General features: G+C 38.7%; 1 protein-coding gene across 1 annotated transcript in view; it reads right to left on the bottom strand.

Annotated features, from left to right (window-relative positions):
- The window catches only part of P3H1 (prolyl 3-hydroxylase 1), a 798,122-nt gene that overhangs the window by 470,135 nt on the left and 306,895 nt on the right, over positions 1-21,092 (bottom strand). The gene's annotated exons all lie outside the window — the stretch shown is intronic.

The following is a 21,092-nucleotide window of genomic DNA, read 5'->3' as shown; positions in this document are numbered from 1 at the left end:
ATGGGGTAACCCCTTGCCTTAAACATACTCCCTATAGTATCCATTTCGAGTACCATATCAGAGAAATCAGATGTCATTCTAGCTGCCCTTATGCACTGACCTTTAATTATACTCCTTTTCAGATGACTAGGATGGCAGCTAGAATATTCTAAATATGCATTACTAAACGTGTCCTTTCTGTATATATTTGATTTAAATCTCCCATTCTCTACTGTAATACGAGGGTCCAAATAAGATATGGACCTCTGGTCAGCACTAAATGTAAATTTTAGATATTCACTCCTAGTATTCAAGTACATTTTAAACTCGTTGAGTCTATTCTCTTCCCCCTTCCATATTAGAAACACATCATCCAAAAATCTTAGGTAACAATATATTATCATTCCATTCAGATTGGAAAATATATTCTGTTTCCCAATCCAATAAAAGCAAGTTAGCAAAAGACTTTATGGAACAGGCATCACCAATATGCCTTCCTGGTAACGAGTATACCAGATGACCATGTTTTTAAAAAGGGGATGGGAAAATAAATAAGTACGTTCCCAGAAGGCCATGACTGAGTTGGCAAAGCTAGAGGCACCCAAACTAATGCACTAGCAAGGAATACTGGTGAACTTAGCACATATAGTTTTGAATTTATAGTAGTGCAGAGTGTTTCAAGGAACCCAAGAGGAGGACCATGGCACCTAAAATTAGAAGAGCAGGAACTTTTGTGGCAGTTACAATCTAATGCATATGTTTATCCTGGACTCAACGATGCCTGTTCCATAAAGTGTTTACTTAGATTGAGAGCTTTAGAACGTTAAACAATGTCTCTTTATAACATAAAATATATATAAATAAAAAAATGAAATATATTTTTTATATTTTTTATATTCTGCTTTCAAATGTTATGTTTTAAATAAAATTAATAATATATATCAATCATGAAAAATTATTTTGTAAGCCTGGTATACGGTTTAATAGAATAAGGTTTTTATCTTTGTTTTTTCACGAGTGCATTTAATTATGCTACATGTCTTTAAATGTAAGGGTAGTTTTAATAATTTAATTGATTAATTAAATTTGTAAATCGATGTTTATTAATACTATAAATAAGGTCTGCCATTGTGTGTAATTTTGTCTGAGGAAGTGCACTCATTGGTAGTGCACGAAAGCGCTTACAATAAAAATACGAGTGGATTTGTGTACTTGTGGATTCTACTTTTTCTTTTTCGTTTTTTACATAGTTTGTTTTGTGTATTTTTCAAGGTTTTGAAATGTGGCAAGTTCAGACCCCCTTTGTTCTTGGGAAGTGTTAGTTTTTGATAGGAGATTCTGACCTTTTTAGGTTCCCATACAAATTTTGCTAGAAATTTATGAATTTGTTTGAAGAATTTATTATGTATAGTTATCTGAGATGTCATAAATAGATATATTAATCTAGGTAGTATGTTCATTTTAATTATTAATACTTTAGACAAGAACGGAAGCTTAAGGTTATTCCATCTTGTACAATCTTGTGTTATGTTTTGCCATTTAAGAGTTACGTTATGTTAGTAGAATTCCTTGTTATTCTGAAAGAAAGTAAGCCCCAGGTATTTGGTTTCTTCTTTTATTTTTATTTTGTCTAAGAGAGGTATTAGGGAGATGAGTCTAGGAGGCCTTAAGAGGAATATATTAGTTTTATTAAGGTTTAATTTGTAGTTAAGACATGTATGAGAATTGTTCAATTGTGTTTATTATTTTGGTCATGTCTGAGCTTGGTGTAGTAAAGTATATGTTTAAATTGTCTGCAAATACTAAAAGATAAACTCTGAAGTTATGTATTGAGGGGGGATTATGATATGTATTTTGTTTAATATATAGGAATAGGGGTTCTAGGTATAGGTTGAAAAGAAAGGGTGATAGCAGGCAGCCTTGTCTTGTTCCATTTTTTATTGAAATTCTGTTTGACCATGTTTTGTTTATATATAGGGATGTATATGGATTACTAAAGAGAATTTGAATGATCTGTAAAAAAATTTTAGGTATGCCAAAGTGAGGTAATCTTTGCAGCAAGAATTCAAGAATTACCCTATCAAAAGCCTTGTGAGCATCTACTACCATTGTGAAGATGTTGGTATTTCTCTGATTTGCAAATGATATTAACACTTCTAATGTTATGTTGTCACTGGTCTGTCTACGTGGTGTAAACCCAGATTGTTTTGGAGAAATTATTTACTCAACAGATTTTTAACTCTGTTTGCGAATATTGAGGTCAGGATCTTGGTGTCTATATTTAGAAGAGAGATGGGTCTATAGCGGTCTGGATTTTTAGGGTCCGCTTGGTCTTTTAATATAAAAATAATTTTAGAGGCGTTAAAGTGCATATCATGTATGTTGGTATTTATTATATAGTTCAGCACGTGGTATAATAATTTGGAAACTAGTGGCCTGAAGGATTTATAAAATTTTGAGGTAAGACCATCCGGTCCTGGGGCCCTATGTGCTTTTAGATGTTTAATTGTTGTGGTTATCTCGTTAATGGAAATGGGCTCTGTTAGTTTTTTTTGTTGATCTAAATCTAGTTTAGGGAATTTTAGTTTTTGAAGAAAAAGATCCCTATCCTCCTTTGAGGCTTGTAGAATTTGTTCTCCATATGTTTGTGTATATATTTGTTCAAATACTTTGATAATTTTTTCATTTCTTGTATAGTTTTTCACTCGGTATTTTACTTCTGCTATAATTGAAGTGGATTTCTGTTGAACGATAATTCTGGCCAATGCTCTGGAAAGAATTTGGGCTTCTTCTGTGTAATTATCCAACTGTCTTGTCTCATAAAAAGATACATTTCTGTTCTCTAACATATACAGGTCTCTTTGTAGTTTTAGGAGGTCCATTTCCTTTTTTGAATATTAGGGTTATTTATCAATTCTCTCACGTTGTTCTATTTTATCCTTTATTTTATGTTCCTCTTTCAGTTGGATTTTTTTATAATATGCTGCTTTTTAATGAAAGTTCCTCTGATTTGTGTTTTGGTCGTCACCCATTCTATATCCATTGGTGTTTGAAAATTGAAGATATTTACAAGGGATGTTTTTAATATATCCTCAATCTCTTTTACTACATCTGTTTTGAAGAGTAGATTAAGATTTAATTGCCAGTTATTAGCTCTATTGTTTAAAAACCTTTTTTTTGTCCCAGTTTACACTCAGTGTAATTTTGGAATAATCCGACAGAAATCTAGTGTGTATGACTATTGTAGGGTCCATGTTAATGAGTATGTCTAAAATTAAAAAGAAGTCTATTCTCACCCACATTTTATGGCATTGTGAGTAGAATGTGTAATTCCCAGTTTTATTTTTATCCTCATATTTAAAGTAGTCATATAGTTTTAAGTCTTGTTTAAGTTCATTTAAAGCTATTGTAGCTTGTCTATTACGTAGTTTGGTCGGGTTCAATTTATCCTTTTCTGGGTTTTGATGTGTGTTCCAGTCACCACCAATTATTCGATAATGATCTTCCAGTTGCTTTAGAATTGGGTACAGTGACATGAAAAAGAGATGTTGGTTGCTATAAGGTGCATATACATTTAACACCATTATGGGTTTTGGAAATACAGTGTTAGTAAATGTTTCATAACACCACCTTCCCTCTTTGTCAGCCTTAGTTTCAAGTATTTTATCCTGAAACTGTTTTTTAATTATTATGGCCACCCCAACACTGTTAGTTTCGTCCCCAGAAGTTATAATTTGTCATATCCACTTTTTTCCCAATATATGTCCATTGCTCTGAAGTTAAATACGTTTCTTTTATTAAGATGAGATTAGCTTTGGTTTTCAGAGCTAAATGCAAAAATAGTTTCCTTTTTTCTTTATTTTGTAGTCCTTTAACATTCCACATTTCAATTTTCCACATTTATGTGATAGATATGCTTGTTTTAACTGATCTGTATGTTAATTTAGATTTATGGTCTTTGTATGTGTTGTTATAGTGTGTCATTGGAAAGCATCTAATTGTTCCCGTCCCTACATTGTGCCTACCCACTATACCCCTGGACCAGGAATAAATGTGGGACTACAATGTCATTTTAGTATGTACCATAAGATTCCCACTAATATTAAATTGTGTTTTTTCTTTACATATAAGTTTGTGACATGGTATCGCCTTTATGTTACTATACACAATGGACAAAGCTTAACAGACTAGTTCTCTACAAAAAAACACTGCTGAGTCATATCCCTAGTCTCAACCTTTAAACTATTATACCATTAGAGTACTGCAGTTAAAGTACAAAACATACAGCTTATAAGTTTATGATCTATTCCTCCTAAAAGTGCATTTTTAAACATGTTAATGATCAAATTCTCAATTAGATATGGCAAAATATACAAGAATGTAACCTATATTTTTAAGCCAGGCATGTCATATTTAAATTATCCTTCTCCATATATTTCTCTTACCTTCCCTCTTCTTATATATATATATATATATATATATATAAATTACCCAGCTTCTGTGTTCAGGCATTCTTCTGTAGCAATCTATAACAAACTCAGATTGCATTATTGACATCTAAACTGAAGTGGGTAGATGAGAAAAAAAAAAAAGGGTTTGCAAGCTTAGTAAGGTATATATACTGTTAAGACTTGTTTGTTTACATTATCTTTATATCTTCTGCAGTCAACTAGGTTGTATTCATGTTGTCATATAATTCCACTCCTCTAAACTGCTTAAACTCTCATTCCTGCAGTTATTCCAGTTAAACATCATTATTTCAATCAAGAACCATTTACTTAGTCTGGTTCTGCCAGACTCACATCCAGAAATTAAGATTGGATTCTTTACAATAAGCTTGTATTGGAAAATCAAAGTCACAATTTTGTTTTGGTAAAACGGTACCTTATTCTTCTGATTCTTCATAGGTTCATAGGTTCATACTAGGCTATCTGCCCAAGGGCATTTATAAGCCTAGCCCATAGTTATGTGGCTTTCGCCACCCCTTTAGTTTGAATATAGGTTCAAAGTCATGTTTGCAGGATTTACTAGTCATCTTTCAGTCAGTTGTTGTCTTATTAATTGTTTTATGGCAATTTTTGTGATTTTGAGTCAGAAATGAATTCTTGGTCTTGCTATACCTCCCTTTCAGGTCATTTTGGTTTTATAGTGGAGCTTTTGAGCTTGAAGGGGAACTGTTTTAACATACCAGATTCCTGGGAAATGGTGTCACCTTATATTACGTACATCGGAAATGGCAGATAGTTCCTACCCGGTTTTCATTTCCCTTTCCTGTGTTCCTCATGGCTCCCATCATTGATGTAAGTGCCTAGGCAGCAAGGGGAACGTCTCAGGGTGTGTATCCCATCAAAAACACTCACAATTCGGTCCGATTTATACTCGAGTCATTTTTAAATTTCCAGCCATTTTATTTAGTTTCTGGAGGTGGAATCTACTTGAAAACTGAAAGGAAATTCTCTTTTGCTTCCTTGGGATTAGCAGTCGTCTATTTAACATCCATTACATTGAAAATTAGAAGGTTTGGGTATTTCATCTGGAAATTTATTTTCTTTTCTATCAGAAACTTGCAGTATGAAGATAGAAGTTGCCTTGCTTGCTTTATCTGAATGGGCAAATCTTAAGCAAAGGAAATTTTATTATTATTCCAGGTGAGTGTCCCTTTCTTCTTGGCTGCAAAGAGTATTTTATTTACATCTTGATAGTTTAAGATTTTGGCATACACAGGTCTTGGTCTCAAGGATGATTGAGCTTCTCTCAGAGCACTGTGGGCTCTCTCTATTATTATTTGTTGTGTTGCTTCAGAATCATCTAGTAAATATTTTACTATGAGTTTGATAGTTGGTATTAGATTGATGTGTGACACAGTTTTAGGGATTTCCCTTATGATAATATTGTTTCTCAGAGCTCTTGCTTCTAAACCTATTATTTTTGCTTGTAGACTTTGCAGCTCTTTGTCAAGGGAATCAGTTCTCCGAAATATAGAGTCTAATTGTATTTCATTTTCTAGTATTTTTGCTTCAGATATTTCAATTCTGGTTAGAATTTGATTAAATGAGTCTCCAAATGTTTGAAACTGTGTGGATAAGTCCTGTACTGCTTGTTGAATGGGCAATAAAGCTGTTTTTATATCTTCCAGGCTAGCTGGCTGTTCTGACTTGGTTTTATTTGCAGGCTTGGTATTGTCAGATTGCTTATTTGTCCTCTGTCTTTTTGGAGCTGTGTCTTTGTCTGGTGAGGCTAGTATCGAGAATTTGGATTTATTTGTTAAAGTCTCCATATTATTTTCTTCTTTCAACATCTTGCTTTCAGGTACGTTTTGCAGACTTTATGTATGACTGCAGGGCCACAGCACCACACGGCTACAGATGATTTCTAGAATCTTAGTTAATCCTTTTATTTTCAAAGGAAGCTGTTGCTTTTTTTTCCCTTCTTTTGAATGCTGTTTGTTGTCTGGAATAGATATTTAGTTGTATTTCTTTGTTTTTTAGTCTACGCTCTCTTCTGGGTTTATTATAATCCAAAGTATTTTAGAGAGCTAGGTGCTTGCAGTGCTCACAGAACAGCGGCCATCTTGAACTCCAGATTCTCTGATATATCAACTTAGATACCTACGGTACTTAACCTCTAAGAAAGCTTTTCTTATGGAACAGAAAGATTGCACAGATCTATTGGGAAACCAGACAACATATTTATATCACCAAAACCAAGATCCATTATAGTCAAATTCCTATCTTATCTAGATAACGAACTGGTGCTCAAATCTGCCTGGTCGAAAGCTCAAATAAAATGTGAACAAACAACCATTAAATTTGACAATGACTATCTGTCTACGACTATGGATTTAAGGAAGAAAATATGGCCACTGTCATGTTACGCATGCTTGTGTATTTGCTGTTCAGCTAAGAAATTGCCTTTCTTGTATTTTGTCCTAGCTGTTCTCCTGTACCCTTTAACTCCTCTCTTCTGCCCCATTTTCTTCAGTTGTGTGTTAGGATCCATTGCAGCCACATGTGTATTGCTGGAGTGTGTCAAAGCATCACTATTTGACCTATTTGGAATGATTTCTTGTATTAAGATCTGCACAGTTTGGAAATTAAACTATTCAACGGACTCCACAGGTGTCATTTCAATTGAGTTAGTGTCTGCTAACACTATCTGTGGTGGTGAGTAAACTAATCTCAACACATCTCGCTACGATTTAGGAGATTACACTTGCTATGCACAGTCAGGGGAGGTAGAACAGTCAAATAATGTATTGAACACTTTGGAATATTTAGTGGGGTGCTGTAGATGGACTTTGAAAGTGCAACTTGAGAATAAGGTTGCATCCTGTACATAAAGAGCTTGCTTAATCATAAGTTACAAAGTGTAAATATGACTTGCAGGTTATGGAAGTTTCAGAACAGTCCCAGAGCACAGGGCAGCTATTAAAAGATTTTCTAATGCCTTTAAATTTAGAGAGTAGGCCACTCTCCTAAGAATTTGTTTGCTCACTTGAGCCTGTACATGGCAGCAAAATACTCTCTGCACAGCATAATTCTTTGGAGAGTCAGCAATTCAGCAGTGATTGTTTGCAAGGATTGTGTTTTACATACATATATGTCTATATATGTACGTATTTGTTGTAGGCACTGCAAATATCTTCAGAGAAACTGTTTTATTCTTCCCTGAGCCATGCCTGCAGCACTGTGAAACTGAAAGTGACATTTTCTACACTGCCTAGCATCTGCAAACCAATGCCCTGCAAACCCAGCTAGCTCAGAATTGATACATTTTTGATACTTTTCTCTGTCCCAGAAAAGGCTTCAGCATTAACTGTTTCATTACCACCACAATGTCTCAGCAAAGCACTACACTTTCAGCAGATGCTGAAGCACAGCAAGATGCAGAATTTCTTACAGACCAAAATCAAATCCCTGACCCAAGTGTAACAGCAAAATGCATCTCTAAGCTTACATGGAAGGCAAAACAGAATTATGAGACAGACAGGAAAGAATTGTTATCCAATCTTGCTGACTCATGGACTAAGACTGTTAACTGTATGTCTGCCCTCTCTCAACCTGCTTATGGTGCAGTGCAATTAGAGGGTGCACTCAAGCAACTTATTGCTACCTATCAAAGCTATCAGAAACTATGCATAAAATATGTCAATTTATTACAGAGATATAACACTGATGAAGCGCAAGAAGAACTAAAGAGGTTGTATCAGCTTAATCTTGACAGGGACAGCTTGGCATTTCAAACAAGGACTAAGGCTGAAGTTAGAATTACACAATTCCATGAATCCAGATCCCATCACTCTGCATCTACCAGACACTCCACCAGATCTAGTACGTCATTACAGTCTAGATCTTCCACGCTGAGCAAGCAACTTATCAAAGCCCGTGCTGATGCAGAAGCTGTTAATATTCAGGCAGCCTTAGCAGAAAGGAAGGCTCAGTTAGAGGCAGAAGCTGCCCACAGAGAAGCAGAAGCTGCCCACAGAGAGGCAGAAGCTGCACACAAAAAAGCTGAAAGAGAGGCAGAAGCTGCATGCAGAGAAGCAGAAAGGCAGGCTAAAGCTATCCACAAAAGGGCTGAAATAGAGGCCTTAGAAAAACAGTGTGTGAACATGCCACAGCTATGGCAAGGTTAAGAGTTCTACAGCAGGCTGCTAGTGGGAGTGACAGAGACAGCATAGGTCCAGTGGACATGGAGAGTTATCTTAAACATACTACAGACTATGTGTTCAACCAAAGCAACAAGTATTCCATTTTATCTGATGCTCCTGAACAGGGTTGCCAGATTTCCGGCAACCCAAGTAGGGACAAAAAAAAAAATAGAAGGTCTCTCACGAAGTGAAGACCAAAAAAAAAAAAAAAAAAAAAAAAGGTCTTTAGTTTTCTAATACCATCATAATGTTATTGTCTAATGCTTCTTTTACCTTAAAAGATGAGTCTTCTCATCTGCTTAGCTCAAATGGATGGGTTCAGGGAATGAATAAATGAAATCTCAGTTTGTCATGCTGTGCTCACTGATCTGTGGTACGTAAAACACATCCTTTATTTCCCAGTCTGAGCGTGTTTAAAACAAACAAGCTGTGTCAGGCTAACAGGGTTAAGAGCATAATTCACTTCTACACTTCCTTTGCTAAAATTTTGATTTTTCTTTCCGGCTGTGTTCATTTCCTGGCGGAAACACTTTATTTATTTATTTAACTAAGGTAAATGTCACTAAAAAACGACTCTACTTTTTTTCCAATGGGACCCAAATGTTTGCTCTAGTTGTGTGACTACTAGTCCACTCTCATGCTGTATGCAATAAATAATATGAAGGTTTCTAACCTATGCTAAGACCAAAAAAAAAAAAAAAAAAAGGTCTTTAATGCGGAACACAGTTCCTTAAAACTAACTCACTCTGCCTGCAATAAACACTGAGCTTCTCGTGTTTAATGCATTGCAGTTCGCATTAAACACGAGAAGCTCCGTGTTTGATTGGCCGTATGCGGCATATGGGCCAATCAAAATCGCTAAACACGGGAGCTTGAGACTCTAACAAAACGATGTTGTAATTTTGATTTTTTGATTGGCCCGTATGCCAGGTATACGGGTCAATCAAAAAAAACAAAACAAACAAAGTGGAGGCTGGCGGGATTTAAACGGCAGGGGAGGTTCGGGATCAGGCTACTGATCTCGGGACAGTCCCGCCCAAATAGGGACGTCTGGCAACCCTGCTCCTGAAGCCAGAGACACTTCTTCAGAACTATTACTCCTAGTGACTACTGCTACAGTACCTCTCAACCAAAGTCAGTACGACACACCTAGCTCTGCTCAAGCTAACCTAACATATTATACAGGTAGTCACCAACCTTCTGTCAACCAAGCCTCTGCACCATTGCAAGCTCCTGCACTTATGAACTCTCAGCCAGTTCCTCAGCTTGATACACTGCACTACCGTACGTCCCAATGTCGTTCAGCAATGGTGCAACTGTTAATGTGACCAACACTGTCCAACCAGCAGCTCCTCACAAAGTCTGAAGACACAGAAGTGTCACAGATTGTAAAGTACAAGCTTCTCAAAGATCTCATCAAAAAGTACAGTTGTGTACACTTACCATAAATGTAGATGTTCGAGTGTATTCACTGTTGCAGTCATCACAGGTGGGTTATCCCTGTTGTGGTAGCCCTCGGCCAGCCCGAATACCAGAGTCAATGTTTTTCTGCATCAGTTGCTGTGGCATGTAGTCTGACGTCAGTCAGATCGTCAGTGCTGTAAAGCAAGGCAGCTAACGCCATTACATCAGTTTTTCTTCCCCTAACCCATCAGAAGCCCAAGGAAGTATGGTACAGTGGTCCTGGAGGGTAAAAGCCACCGTGAGAACCTTATGTCCCCCTAAGGAAAGAGGATATAAGGGGGAAGGAGGGAAGAAAACCAGGACTGCAGCAGTGAATACACTTGAACATCTACATTTATGGTAAGTGTACACAACTGTACTATGTTCTTCGTGTTTCACTGTTGCAGTCATCACTCGTGGGAGGATTCCCAAAGCTGAGGAGAGGGGTGGAAGGATCAGTTAGAGAGCTAGGCATGGGTAAGCACGCCCTGCAGAAGTGCAGAGGCAAACCCAGCCCTAGCCTTAGAGAAAAAGGTCGGTGACAATGCTTTGTAAGGGTATGGACAGAGGTCCAGGTAGAAGCTTCCAGGATGTCCCTGGTGGTAACTCCTCTGAGGAATGCTGTGGAAGTGGAGGTTGCCCTAGTGGAATGGGTACGAATAGACTTAGGGGGAGGTTTCCCATGTAGTCTGCAGCAAATATGGATACAGTGTGATATCCATTTGGAAATGGTTTGATTGGAAATGGCCTCCCCCTCTGCCCCTGGGGCAAAGCTGACAAGAAGCTGGTCTGTTTTTCTGAAGGGTTTAGTATGGACTAGGTATTATCTGAGCTGTTTGTGCATGTCTAGTGAGTGCAGAATTCTTTCCTCCTTGTTTTGAGGATTAGGAAAGAAGGTGGGTAGACGTATGCCTGGTTGAGGGCCATATCAGATACCACCTTGGGCATAAAGGAGGGGTTAGTCCTCAGGGACACCCACTCTCCATGAAAAATGATGAAGGGCTCAACGACCATGAGTGCCTGAAGTTCTGAAACCCTTCTGGCTGAGGTGATAGCTAGTAGAAAAGCAGTCTTCCAGGACAGGTATTTAAATTCTGCTGAAGCACCGGGTTCAAATGGTGGTAAGGTTAGTTTTTCTAAAACATAATTCAGGCCCCAGGCTGGTGTGGATGGCCTTCTGAGAGGTATGATATTAGAAGCCCCACTGAGGTGTTGTTTAATCAAAGGATCTGAGAAGAGGGGATGGTCTGTATCGAAATGAGCTGAAATGGCTGAGGTATGGATTTTAATAGAAGAGAAGGAGAGGCTACCATTGAGTAACTCAGTTAGGTAGTCCAGGAAAAGAGGGATGGAAGGATGGGAGGTATTGCCCCCATTGGACTGGCTCCAGGAGCAGAATCTTTTCCATTTCCCTGCGTAAGATTTTCTGGTGCTGGGCCTTCTGGCCTCTGTGATAATGTCTAGGACCAGTTTGCTTAACAGGGGCCCCTTCTTTGCTTTTAAAGTATTAGCCATGCTGACAGTTTGAGAGTCTGCAAGACTGGGTGCAGTATTTCCCCCCCACCTGTGTCAAGATGTCTGAGATCAGGGGAAGCTGCCTGGGAGGCTGTAATGTCAGGCTGCGCAGAAAGGGGTACCAATGCTGTCTGGGCCAATCTGGAGCAATGAGGATGGTCTTTGGTCTCTCCTCCCTTATCTTGATCTGTACCTTGGGAATGAGAGGCAGAGGAGGGAATGTGTACACAAAGAGGGAGTTCCAGGATAAGGTCAATGCAGCCACCTTCCACGCTATGTGGTGATACTTCCTGGTACAGAATTCTTTCAGCTGGTGGTTGAGGTGTGAAGCAAAGAGATCCACCTCTGGAGTTCCCTACTCCTGAATGACTTGTAAAACGTTTTTTCTGTGGAGCTGCCATTCATAGGGGTCCAGTAAGTTTCTGCTTAGGTGGCCTGCCATGGTGTTATTGATCCCTGGTAGGTATTGGGCAATAAGGTGTAATCCCATGGAGGAGGCTGTCAGCAACAAGTTCATGGCTAGCCTGCACAGAGGGTAAGATTGGATCCCTCCCTGTTTGTTGATATACCACATTACTGTGTTGTTGTCTGTTTCGATAAGGAGAACCCCTGGCCTGAGAAGGGGTTTGAAAGATGTCAGAGCCTTTTGTACTGCCATCATTTCCTTCTGATTGATATGTAAGGGAAGGTGCTGGGCATCCCAAAGACCTTGGGTACACTTGCCTGCTAGGTGAGTGCCCCAAGCAATGTCTGGGGTGTCGGTGGTGATGGCTTGCCCAGTAGGACGGTGGATGAAGGGAAGACCCTTGTTCTTGGCATAGACCCCTACCCACCAGAGAAACTCGGCCCTTATACAGGGGATGAGAAAGAGAGAGAGGTCTCTAGAGGCTGAGAGTGCTGACACCAAAGGTTCTTTAGATACCACTGAAGTTTCCTCATCTGAAGCCTGGCCAGAGGAATTAGAAGGATGCAAGGTGCCATGTAACCCAAGGCTTGCAGGAACTTCCTTGGAGTAAGGTGACTTCTGGAAGCCAGCTGGGTAAAGTAGAGAGGTAGGAAGCTCTGCTCTTCTAGGGCTAGGAAGGCCGTTTGGGAAGCTATGTCCAGCAGTGCTCCCAAGAAAATGATCTTCCTGAAGGGTGTTTGCTTTGATTTGTTTCTCATTGATGGTGAACCCTAGTGAAGTTGGAGGGTTTTGACAAAGAGAAGGTCCTGGAGCAGCTTTTCTTTGCACTCTGCCTGAATGAGGTAGTCATCCAGATAAGGGTAAATCTGTATATTTCTCTGTCTGCAAAATGCCATGGCTGGGGCTAAGCATTTGGTGAGTACTCTGGGTGTATTAGATAAGCCAAAGGGTAGCGCAGAGAACTGAAAGTGTTGTCAGCCTGCTCTGAAGCGCAGGAATTTCCTGCAGGATTCCCTTATGGGGAAACTCAGCCCTTATACAGGGGATGAGAGGGAGAGAGGTCTCTAGAGACTGAGAGTGCTGACACCAAAGGTTCTTTAGATACCACTGAAGTTTCCTCATCTGAAGCCTAGTAGGCATCTTTTAGGTCTAGGGTCACTAGCCAGGCATTTTTTGTCAGCATAGGCAGCAGCTGCTACAAAGTTAGCATTTTGAATTTGGGGGCCACCAGGGGGGTGTTCAGATTGGATAGATCCAGGATGGGGTGCCAAGTGCCCTCTTTTCTGGGAACAAGGAATAGTCTGGAATAAAAACCTTTGCCTGTTTGATCTGAGGGGACAGGTTCTACTGCCCCCTGGGATATGAGAGTTTGGACCTGTTTCAATGCCTCTGCCCACTGATTTGGACATGTCCGGGTACCCTCTAAAAATTGGGAGTTTGTTGAAAGAGAAGTAGTATCCTTGAAAAATGATCTTTAAGACCCACTGGTTCTTTGTCACAGAAAACCAATTTTCTTTCCAGAGGGAGAGCCTTCCTCCTAGCTTTAGGTGAGTGAAAGGAGGGCAAAGGGGGCGGATGGAGTCAATGAGAGCTTCTGCCATAGAAGGGTGGCTTAGAACTCCCTGCCTTTGGGGCAGAAGTGGTTCACTGTTTGGTTCTCTGCTGCCCCTGGGATATGGGCCTGAGTGGTCTGTCCCTGCGGGGTTTACCTTGGCCCTGTCTGCTGGGTGCAGGAAAGGACCAGTGCTTAGAGGGAAAGTTCCTGCTGAACCTGGGAGGTTGAACCTGAAAGAAATCTTTTACTGTTTGTATAGATTTTGCTTTGTCTTCCATCTTTTTAAGCACCTCTTCTGCTTTTACTCCAAACAAGTGGTCCTTTTCCAGGGGTACATCAATTAATTTAGACTTGACATGATCAGGGAGAGGTTGTTCCTTCAACCATACATGTCTCCTAATGACAGATCCTGACACTGCTGCCCTGCTTGAGGCTTCTAGGGTGTCATATCCACAGTGTAATGAGTGTTTTGCCACTTGACAAGTAGAGTGCAGTAAATCTGCTAACACTTTTGAATTGGCACAGTCAGGAAAGGTAGAAATCTTTTGTTTTAATAGTTCCAAAGTGTGTTGTTGATATTTTAACATAAGGAACTGACAGTTGAGTGCTCTGATAGCTAAGCTTTTTACCCCATCTGTCCAGAGCTCTGGAATCCTTGTCAGAAGGAATAGGAGTCTTGGCAAAACTAGTCTTAGCTCCTTTAGGTCCCAGTGTAATGACCTTTGGGTCTTCAGCAGGATTTCTGTACAGGTACATGTGAGAATCAGGTACTCTGTAATACCTGTCAGGTTAACTGGGAGCAGATTGGAAGGCACCAGGGGCTAAGCTGGATTCATGGAAAACATCATCCACCACTTCTAAAATAGGGAAGATGGCCAGGGGTCTGTGCAGGGGCAGATCCAGAAACTCTAATTTTCTTAGACTGGGGGAAATCCTGAGATTCCCATTGGAAATGTTCCTTGAGGGTGTGAAGGGTTTCCCAAAAGGAAATGTCTTCTGGTGGGGAGGCAGAAGGAATGGATTCCTCTGTATCTGAATCCTCATAAGCAGTCAGAGGTTGCTGTTCCTCTTCAAAATCTGAACAATCAGATTCCTCAGAATCCTGTTCTGTCATAATTTCAGGATAAGGGTGTCTTTTCCTTTTAGAAGTTGTGGCCTGACTACCCCTGATAAGGGAGATGAGATCCTCCGCCATTTTAAGCATGTGTGCTTGGAGTGGTGGAGCAGGAGCAAGATGGTGTCTAGAGGTAGATTTTTCTAGGAGTGGTCTGGCTTCTAGGCCTTAGTATCCATAGGTCTGAGAGAAACGGTAGTCGGATGAGAAGACGTCATTTTTTGTCTAGATTCGGTAGTGCGAAAGGCCTCCCCAGAAGCCGGTACCTGTGTCGCAGCTCCGGACCCAACAGAGAGAGAGAGACAGCCAAAGGCTCGGAAAACAAAGAAGATTTCTGCGGCATACCGGACTCCAAAAGGGTCTCAGTAGAGGCCTGAACAGATATCGAAATCGGGCATCAGGGGCTGTGAAAGCGCCTCACTGAATTCCGGAGAACTGACTACCTGCTTAGCGGTAGAGTCGTCGGAAGGTTTACCCTTGTGCGTTCTGTCTCTATCTTTATCTCTGCGTTTGTTCGGAATGTTCACGGACTGTTGGCTGACGGACGCCATTTCGGAATGCGAAGATGGAAGATCAAAAAACCTGTCTACAATAAGAGCTCTATGGCAAATGGTTCTCATGTTAAAGAGGGCATAGAACCAGCAACGGGGGACGTCGTGGTCTGGGCTTAAGTGATGCAGTATGAATGGAAGTCTCGGTGTGGGATCTGCTTTCCACATGCAAGACAATTGTTAACTTTTTCGAACATCAGTTAGTGCAAGAAAAAAGGATACCCAATGAGGTACTTAGAGTTAGACGTTTTCAGCTGTAATTCAAACTTTGGTAGCGAATGACCGGCACACTTGTGAACTGCTTCTGCTATGGGCTCCACGGCAAGAAAGACTGATGTAATGGCATCAGTTGCCTTGCTTTACAGCACTGATGACCTGACGTCAGACTACAGGCGACAGCAGTCGACGCAGAAAAACATTGACTCTGGTATTCGGGCCGGCCGAGGGCTACCTCAGCAGGGATAACCCACAGGTGATAACTGCAACAATGAAACATGAAGAACATCTGGCCTCACATGGTTTGACGACAGACCCGAGAACTGCAGAGGCTGGAAATCCACCTTTAAGTCTACAGTTGGTGATCTGGACATTACAGCTAGCGAAGAACTAGATTTGCTCATCAGGTGGCTTGGTCCCAGCTCCTCTGAACGTATTAAGCATCTCAAGGCAGTTCATATTGCCAACCCGGCTTTGGGTCTTAATGCTGCCTGGGAAAGACTGGAATGTAGATTTGGCAGTCCTGAAGTCATCGAGGATGCTTTATTCAAGAGGTTACAAAATTTCCCAAAGATATCTGGCAAGGACAGTCTAAAGTCTCAAGAGCTTAGTGACCTCATTTCCAAACTTCAACTAGCCAAGGATGACACACACCTTCCGGGCCTCAGTTATTTGGACACTGTTCTTGGGGTTAACCCGATAGTTTTGAAGATCCCATATGATATCCAAGGAAAATGGACAAGAGTTGGATCAAAGTACAAGGAGGCAAACAGAGTCTCCTTTCCCCCATTCTCCTTCTTCTGCAAATTCATCAAGAAAAGCCTGGGCACTGCTCATGGGGATAACCCGATAGTTTCAAAGCTCCCATATGATATTCAAGGAAAATGGACAGCAGTTGGATCAAAGTACAAGGAGGCAAACAGAGTCTCCTTTCCCCCACTTCCTTCTTCTGCAAATTCATCAGGAAAATTTCAGAGACAAAGAATGACCCAAGCTTCTCCTTTGGAGAGTTCCATGCTCCAGGTTCACCTTCTTCTAAGCCTACAAACTTGTGCAACGCATACACAGACAACACCCAAGACCTGCATGTATGGCAAGTGCAAGGCTCCAAATCAAAGGCAAAATTCAAAGCAAAAATGAGCCAGCACATATACTGTGGACAAGATCTCATTTAACGTTTCAAAAACAGAAATTCAATTCCCATTAATCAAACCGGTTTCGGCAAACACCTTCATCAGTGATATAAACAAAAGTATAAAATAACTAGCAAACACGTGGTTTATATACAGTGCCATCTTGTGTGTACCCATATGATTGGATAAAAATTAATTCAAAAATGCTCATTTAGTCCTGGTGGGAACAACCCACCCAACTTGACTATCCACTTTTTCTCCATATTATTAAGCATTTCATGTAGAGTGGATTTACCTTTGCTTTTATCCCTAATACAGTCAATTACAGTAAAAACTGAAGATCTCAGTAATATGTTTCAAAATGTGTTTGTATAAGGCACTAGATTGTTTTTTCAATATATCACTGAGATGTTCCCCTATTCTAAGCTTTAAGGGCCGTGAGATCTGACCCACGTAAAATGCCGTACATGTGCATTTGGCTAAACAGATAACCCAACTGGTATTACAGTTGGCAAAAAAAATAGATGTCATAAACAATAGGTGAGTTTTGGCTAGTAAAGCTGTCAGTCTTGAATATTCTAGGACAACATGTGCAATGTCCACATGGGTCGCACCCCACCAGTTTATGGCCTGTAATTGTTCTTTGAATTAAGGAATGGTCAACCTCATTCCATCTTTTATAATTACTAAACAATGAGCCCAAAGACCGGCCCTTATGAAAAGAGAAGGAGCAGTTGTCATTCAAATATTCCCTAAGTTTGTTGTCTGACTGTAGGACATTCCAGTGTTTAGCAATAATATCCATAAAAATCTTGGTGTTCCTGCCATATGTTGTCACTAGCCTCAATTCCTGTCTGATTTTCATTGGTCGTTGCTGATATGAGAGCAACTGGCCCCTGTCCTGTTGATTAGCAAATCAGCTGGCCCTGCAGATGTCACCTGCTCTATATCCCCTATCTTTAAATCTGGTTACAAGGTCCTGTCTTTACTGGCTATACGTGGAAGAGCTGGAACAGATTCTCTTAATCCTAAGAAATTGTAACTTGGAAATGTTCCTGATGACATGTTATGATTCAATATATTTATTAATGTTTATTTAAATATTTTATATTAATATATTAATATATTTCAAGTTTTTTATCTTTTTATATGTATAGTGTTGACATTTATATAATATGTATTTTAAACATGTTGTTTTATATTTGAGCCAAGTCACTTTAACATATACCTCTACTTTGAATTGATTAATCAATCAATTATTTATTTAATTAATCAATTATGTTATTAGGCAATTTTTGCATATATATGAATGGCCTTGATGTTAATCATTTGTACTCTGATGATGCTCTAATATGTGTGGGTGAAAGCACTAAGTATTTTTTTATTTTTCATGTTTGTGGAATAAAACGGTTGATGCAGTTCACTGTGTGGGTTTTGTTATCTTACTAGTTTTCTTTTTTGTTGGTTCACTTGCTATGCACAGCCAGGGGAGGGAGAACAGCCACTAATAAAATACTTAAAACAATATCAAAGCTCAACTTATTTTTCCTGCTAAAATAACACTTCTTCTACCTACTGGTACCAAGGTTTTTTCAACCACAGAAAAAGCTCTTGCTTTCATCAAGAACAATAACATAATTTCCTTTACAGATTATATGGACTGGTTACCTTCCTCATCCAAAAGAACACAAGTAAAGGATACTTGATCAGATGTAAAGAAAAATAAACAAAAATAGAGCTTTCTAAATCTATATTTTCTAAAAAAAAAAAAAATAATATGCTATTATCATCATTACTTGTCCTGCAACATTTTACAAAGTAAATTCTTTTCACTTGTTATTCATGATTTGTTATAATATCATCACACAGGTAAATGTTCTCTTATATTAATATCTTGTTTTGTTTTTGTTTTCTTTTCCTTTTCTCTTTATTTTGAGTCTATGATATGATTTAACAAAACTTAAAAGTTTCTTTACATACAGAACTGCTTGTCTTGTTCACTTGCTCCTTCCTTCTTTTATTGCCTATAATATATAATATCTATTAACATATACAGGTCGCATTAACTAATTTTTCAGCTTATATAACATATTTAATTATACTTTCATTTAAATAATATTTTTGACACTCCTCGTCTGTTTGCAAGCTTAATGATGAGTCTGGAGATAAAAATGATTATGTTTGGTATACTAGGTTTACATCATCTCTGCTTTCATGGGTAGTCTTTTATAAAACGGCAGAAATTATTTTGCATTGAGCTATATATTGTTGTAGAATAGTAAATATTACTGCAGTTTAAAAACATACCATAGTCCTGACACCTTAACAATGTTTGGTTTGTAATTCACATGATTTTAAAATTTGACTTTTTTTTTTTTTTTTTTTACTTTGAGGTGTATAACATAACATTACTTTTTTTTCATTCCAAAGTGATTCTAGACCACATTTTAACATATCTAGGTAACTTCTTGATGTATTCCCAGAAAATATAAACTGAATTCTGTTCTCACTCTTATTGACAAGCCAATTCATCATTTGTCAAATCTGATACATAATTTGTCAGAAATGAAATGTATAAGACTTTTACAGAAACACAGAGTACATTGTTTCATTATAAAAAATTTAAATCACAGAACCCAATAGATGGTATATGGCTAACAAGCTAATCTGCACTGTGTTCAAGGAGAGCGGAGCCGCAGATATCTTGTCATCTCATTGTTGTTTTTCGGTGACTTGTTAATAACAGTATCAATGTTATCTAAGTTAAATGTAGAAACATGTGGATATGTGAACTTAACACTATCTAATTTATATTTAAATCATAATACTTTTAACTAAATATTTCACTTGAGGAAATACTTCACATTTTTTTCATACTTAATGTAGTCTACTTTTAACTTGGTGTTTAGTTATTCATACTTTTTAATGGGTAGGACTGGGGATGGAAGGGGATGACAGGAGAGAGGAAAGTCAGTAATATTCTGGAAATGTTCTGGCTAATCTATTAGATTGCATGATGTTATATTATGTAATTATGTTATACAATACTAAGACTATAGACGTTATTGCTTTATTTAGTTGACTTGATGTTATATAGTTACTTTCATATTATTACGGATATTACACTCTCTATACGGTTATGACTTGTTTTAAATTTACAACCAAAAAAACGCCAGCGAGCGTGAGCAAAGTTCACATCCAAAAAATCATTTATTAATGTAGGGATGAAAAATCCCCCTACACATAATCAAACCGGTTTCGGCTCCTAGGAGCCTTCTTCAGTGAAATACAAAAGTAGAAATGAAAAATCAGAGTATCAGAATACATCCATATAAATACAAAATGAACTGTGCATTACAACCAATCACAACACAGCATTAATAATTATTACAATTGGTCATTAAGGCCAGGTGAAAACAAAGCTCCAAGTTTTATAATCTATTTCCTTTCCTTGGAGCTAAGTAATTCCAGCCAATGCTGTTTGTTTTGGCATCTCCCCTTAATACAATCAATGGTAACAAATTTGAAAGAGGCTGAGGCATGTTTTAAGCAATGTTTATATAATGCATTACTAGTGCGTTTATTTTTAATGTCACTCAAATGCTCACAAATTCTAAGGCGGAAAGGCTGAACTTTGCTCACGCTCGCTGGCGTTTTTTTGGTTGTTCATTTTGTCTGCTTGGCCGTGCGAGGGTTCCACGGGCATCTGCCTCTTGTTTGGACTGTTGTTTTAAATTTCCTAATTCTGTTTTATTTTAAAATGAAAATGATAATAAATAAGAATATGAAAGTGGAGAGGAAGGGGGAAAGGAAAAGAAAAGGAGAGAGTCTATTTGGAAATACGGGTCCCTATTAGAACAACAAAAATGGAAAATATAGAACGGCTGAAAAGTCGAACATTCCGGACCTCAAAATTGGTTTTAAGAGATCGCGGTACAGTGAAGATTGGAAAATTTGCCCTTTCCTCATTGTAGTGCGATTCTAAAGTTGGTATATATAATTAGCGGGGGAGGGGGCACAGCCTCCCACAAAACCAATTTCGAGGTCTGGAATATTTGACTTTTCAGCCATTCAATATTTTGCATTTTCACTGTTCTAAGAGGGACCCAGAAATACATACTAGACAGTGCTCGTGTATTAAGCTAATTGTGTATATAGTTCTCCAGAATAAATTAACCATATAAAATTTTTATTCAAACTTACACATTGTTTATCCATATTTGCAATATCTCTAAATATGATATTTCATAAACTTTTTTTCTTCTTTTTTGGTGCTTATGTGCTGGGGTAGAGTCAGTCCTGAGAAACTGTTTGTCAGAAGTGGGCTAGGAATAATAATTAATCCATGGATATGATTTCAAGGAAAAAAAATTGTTACTAGCACTCTTTCCAAGATTCAAAAATATCCTGGACATAAATTCTCCTTCCTAGCTTTGGAAAGAGTGCTAGATAATATAAGGAGTGGAGAGCTACCAAACAAAACTGTAGTCTTGGAAACATGTTGGATAGCATTTTTACAGGCAGACAGGA

This window comes from Protopterus annectens, chromosome 2.part0, assembly GCF_019279795.1.
Source record: "Protopterus annectens isolate FY-2018-M chromosome 2.part0, PAN1.0, whole genome shotgun sequence".
Taxonomy (NCBI): Eukaryota; Metazoa; Chordata; order Ceratodontiformes; family Protopteridae; genus Protopterus; species Protopterus annectens.
This window is presented reverse-complemented; position numbering and strand designations above follow the sequence as displayed.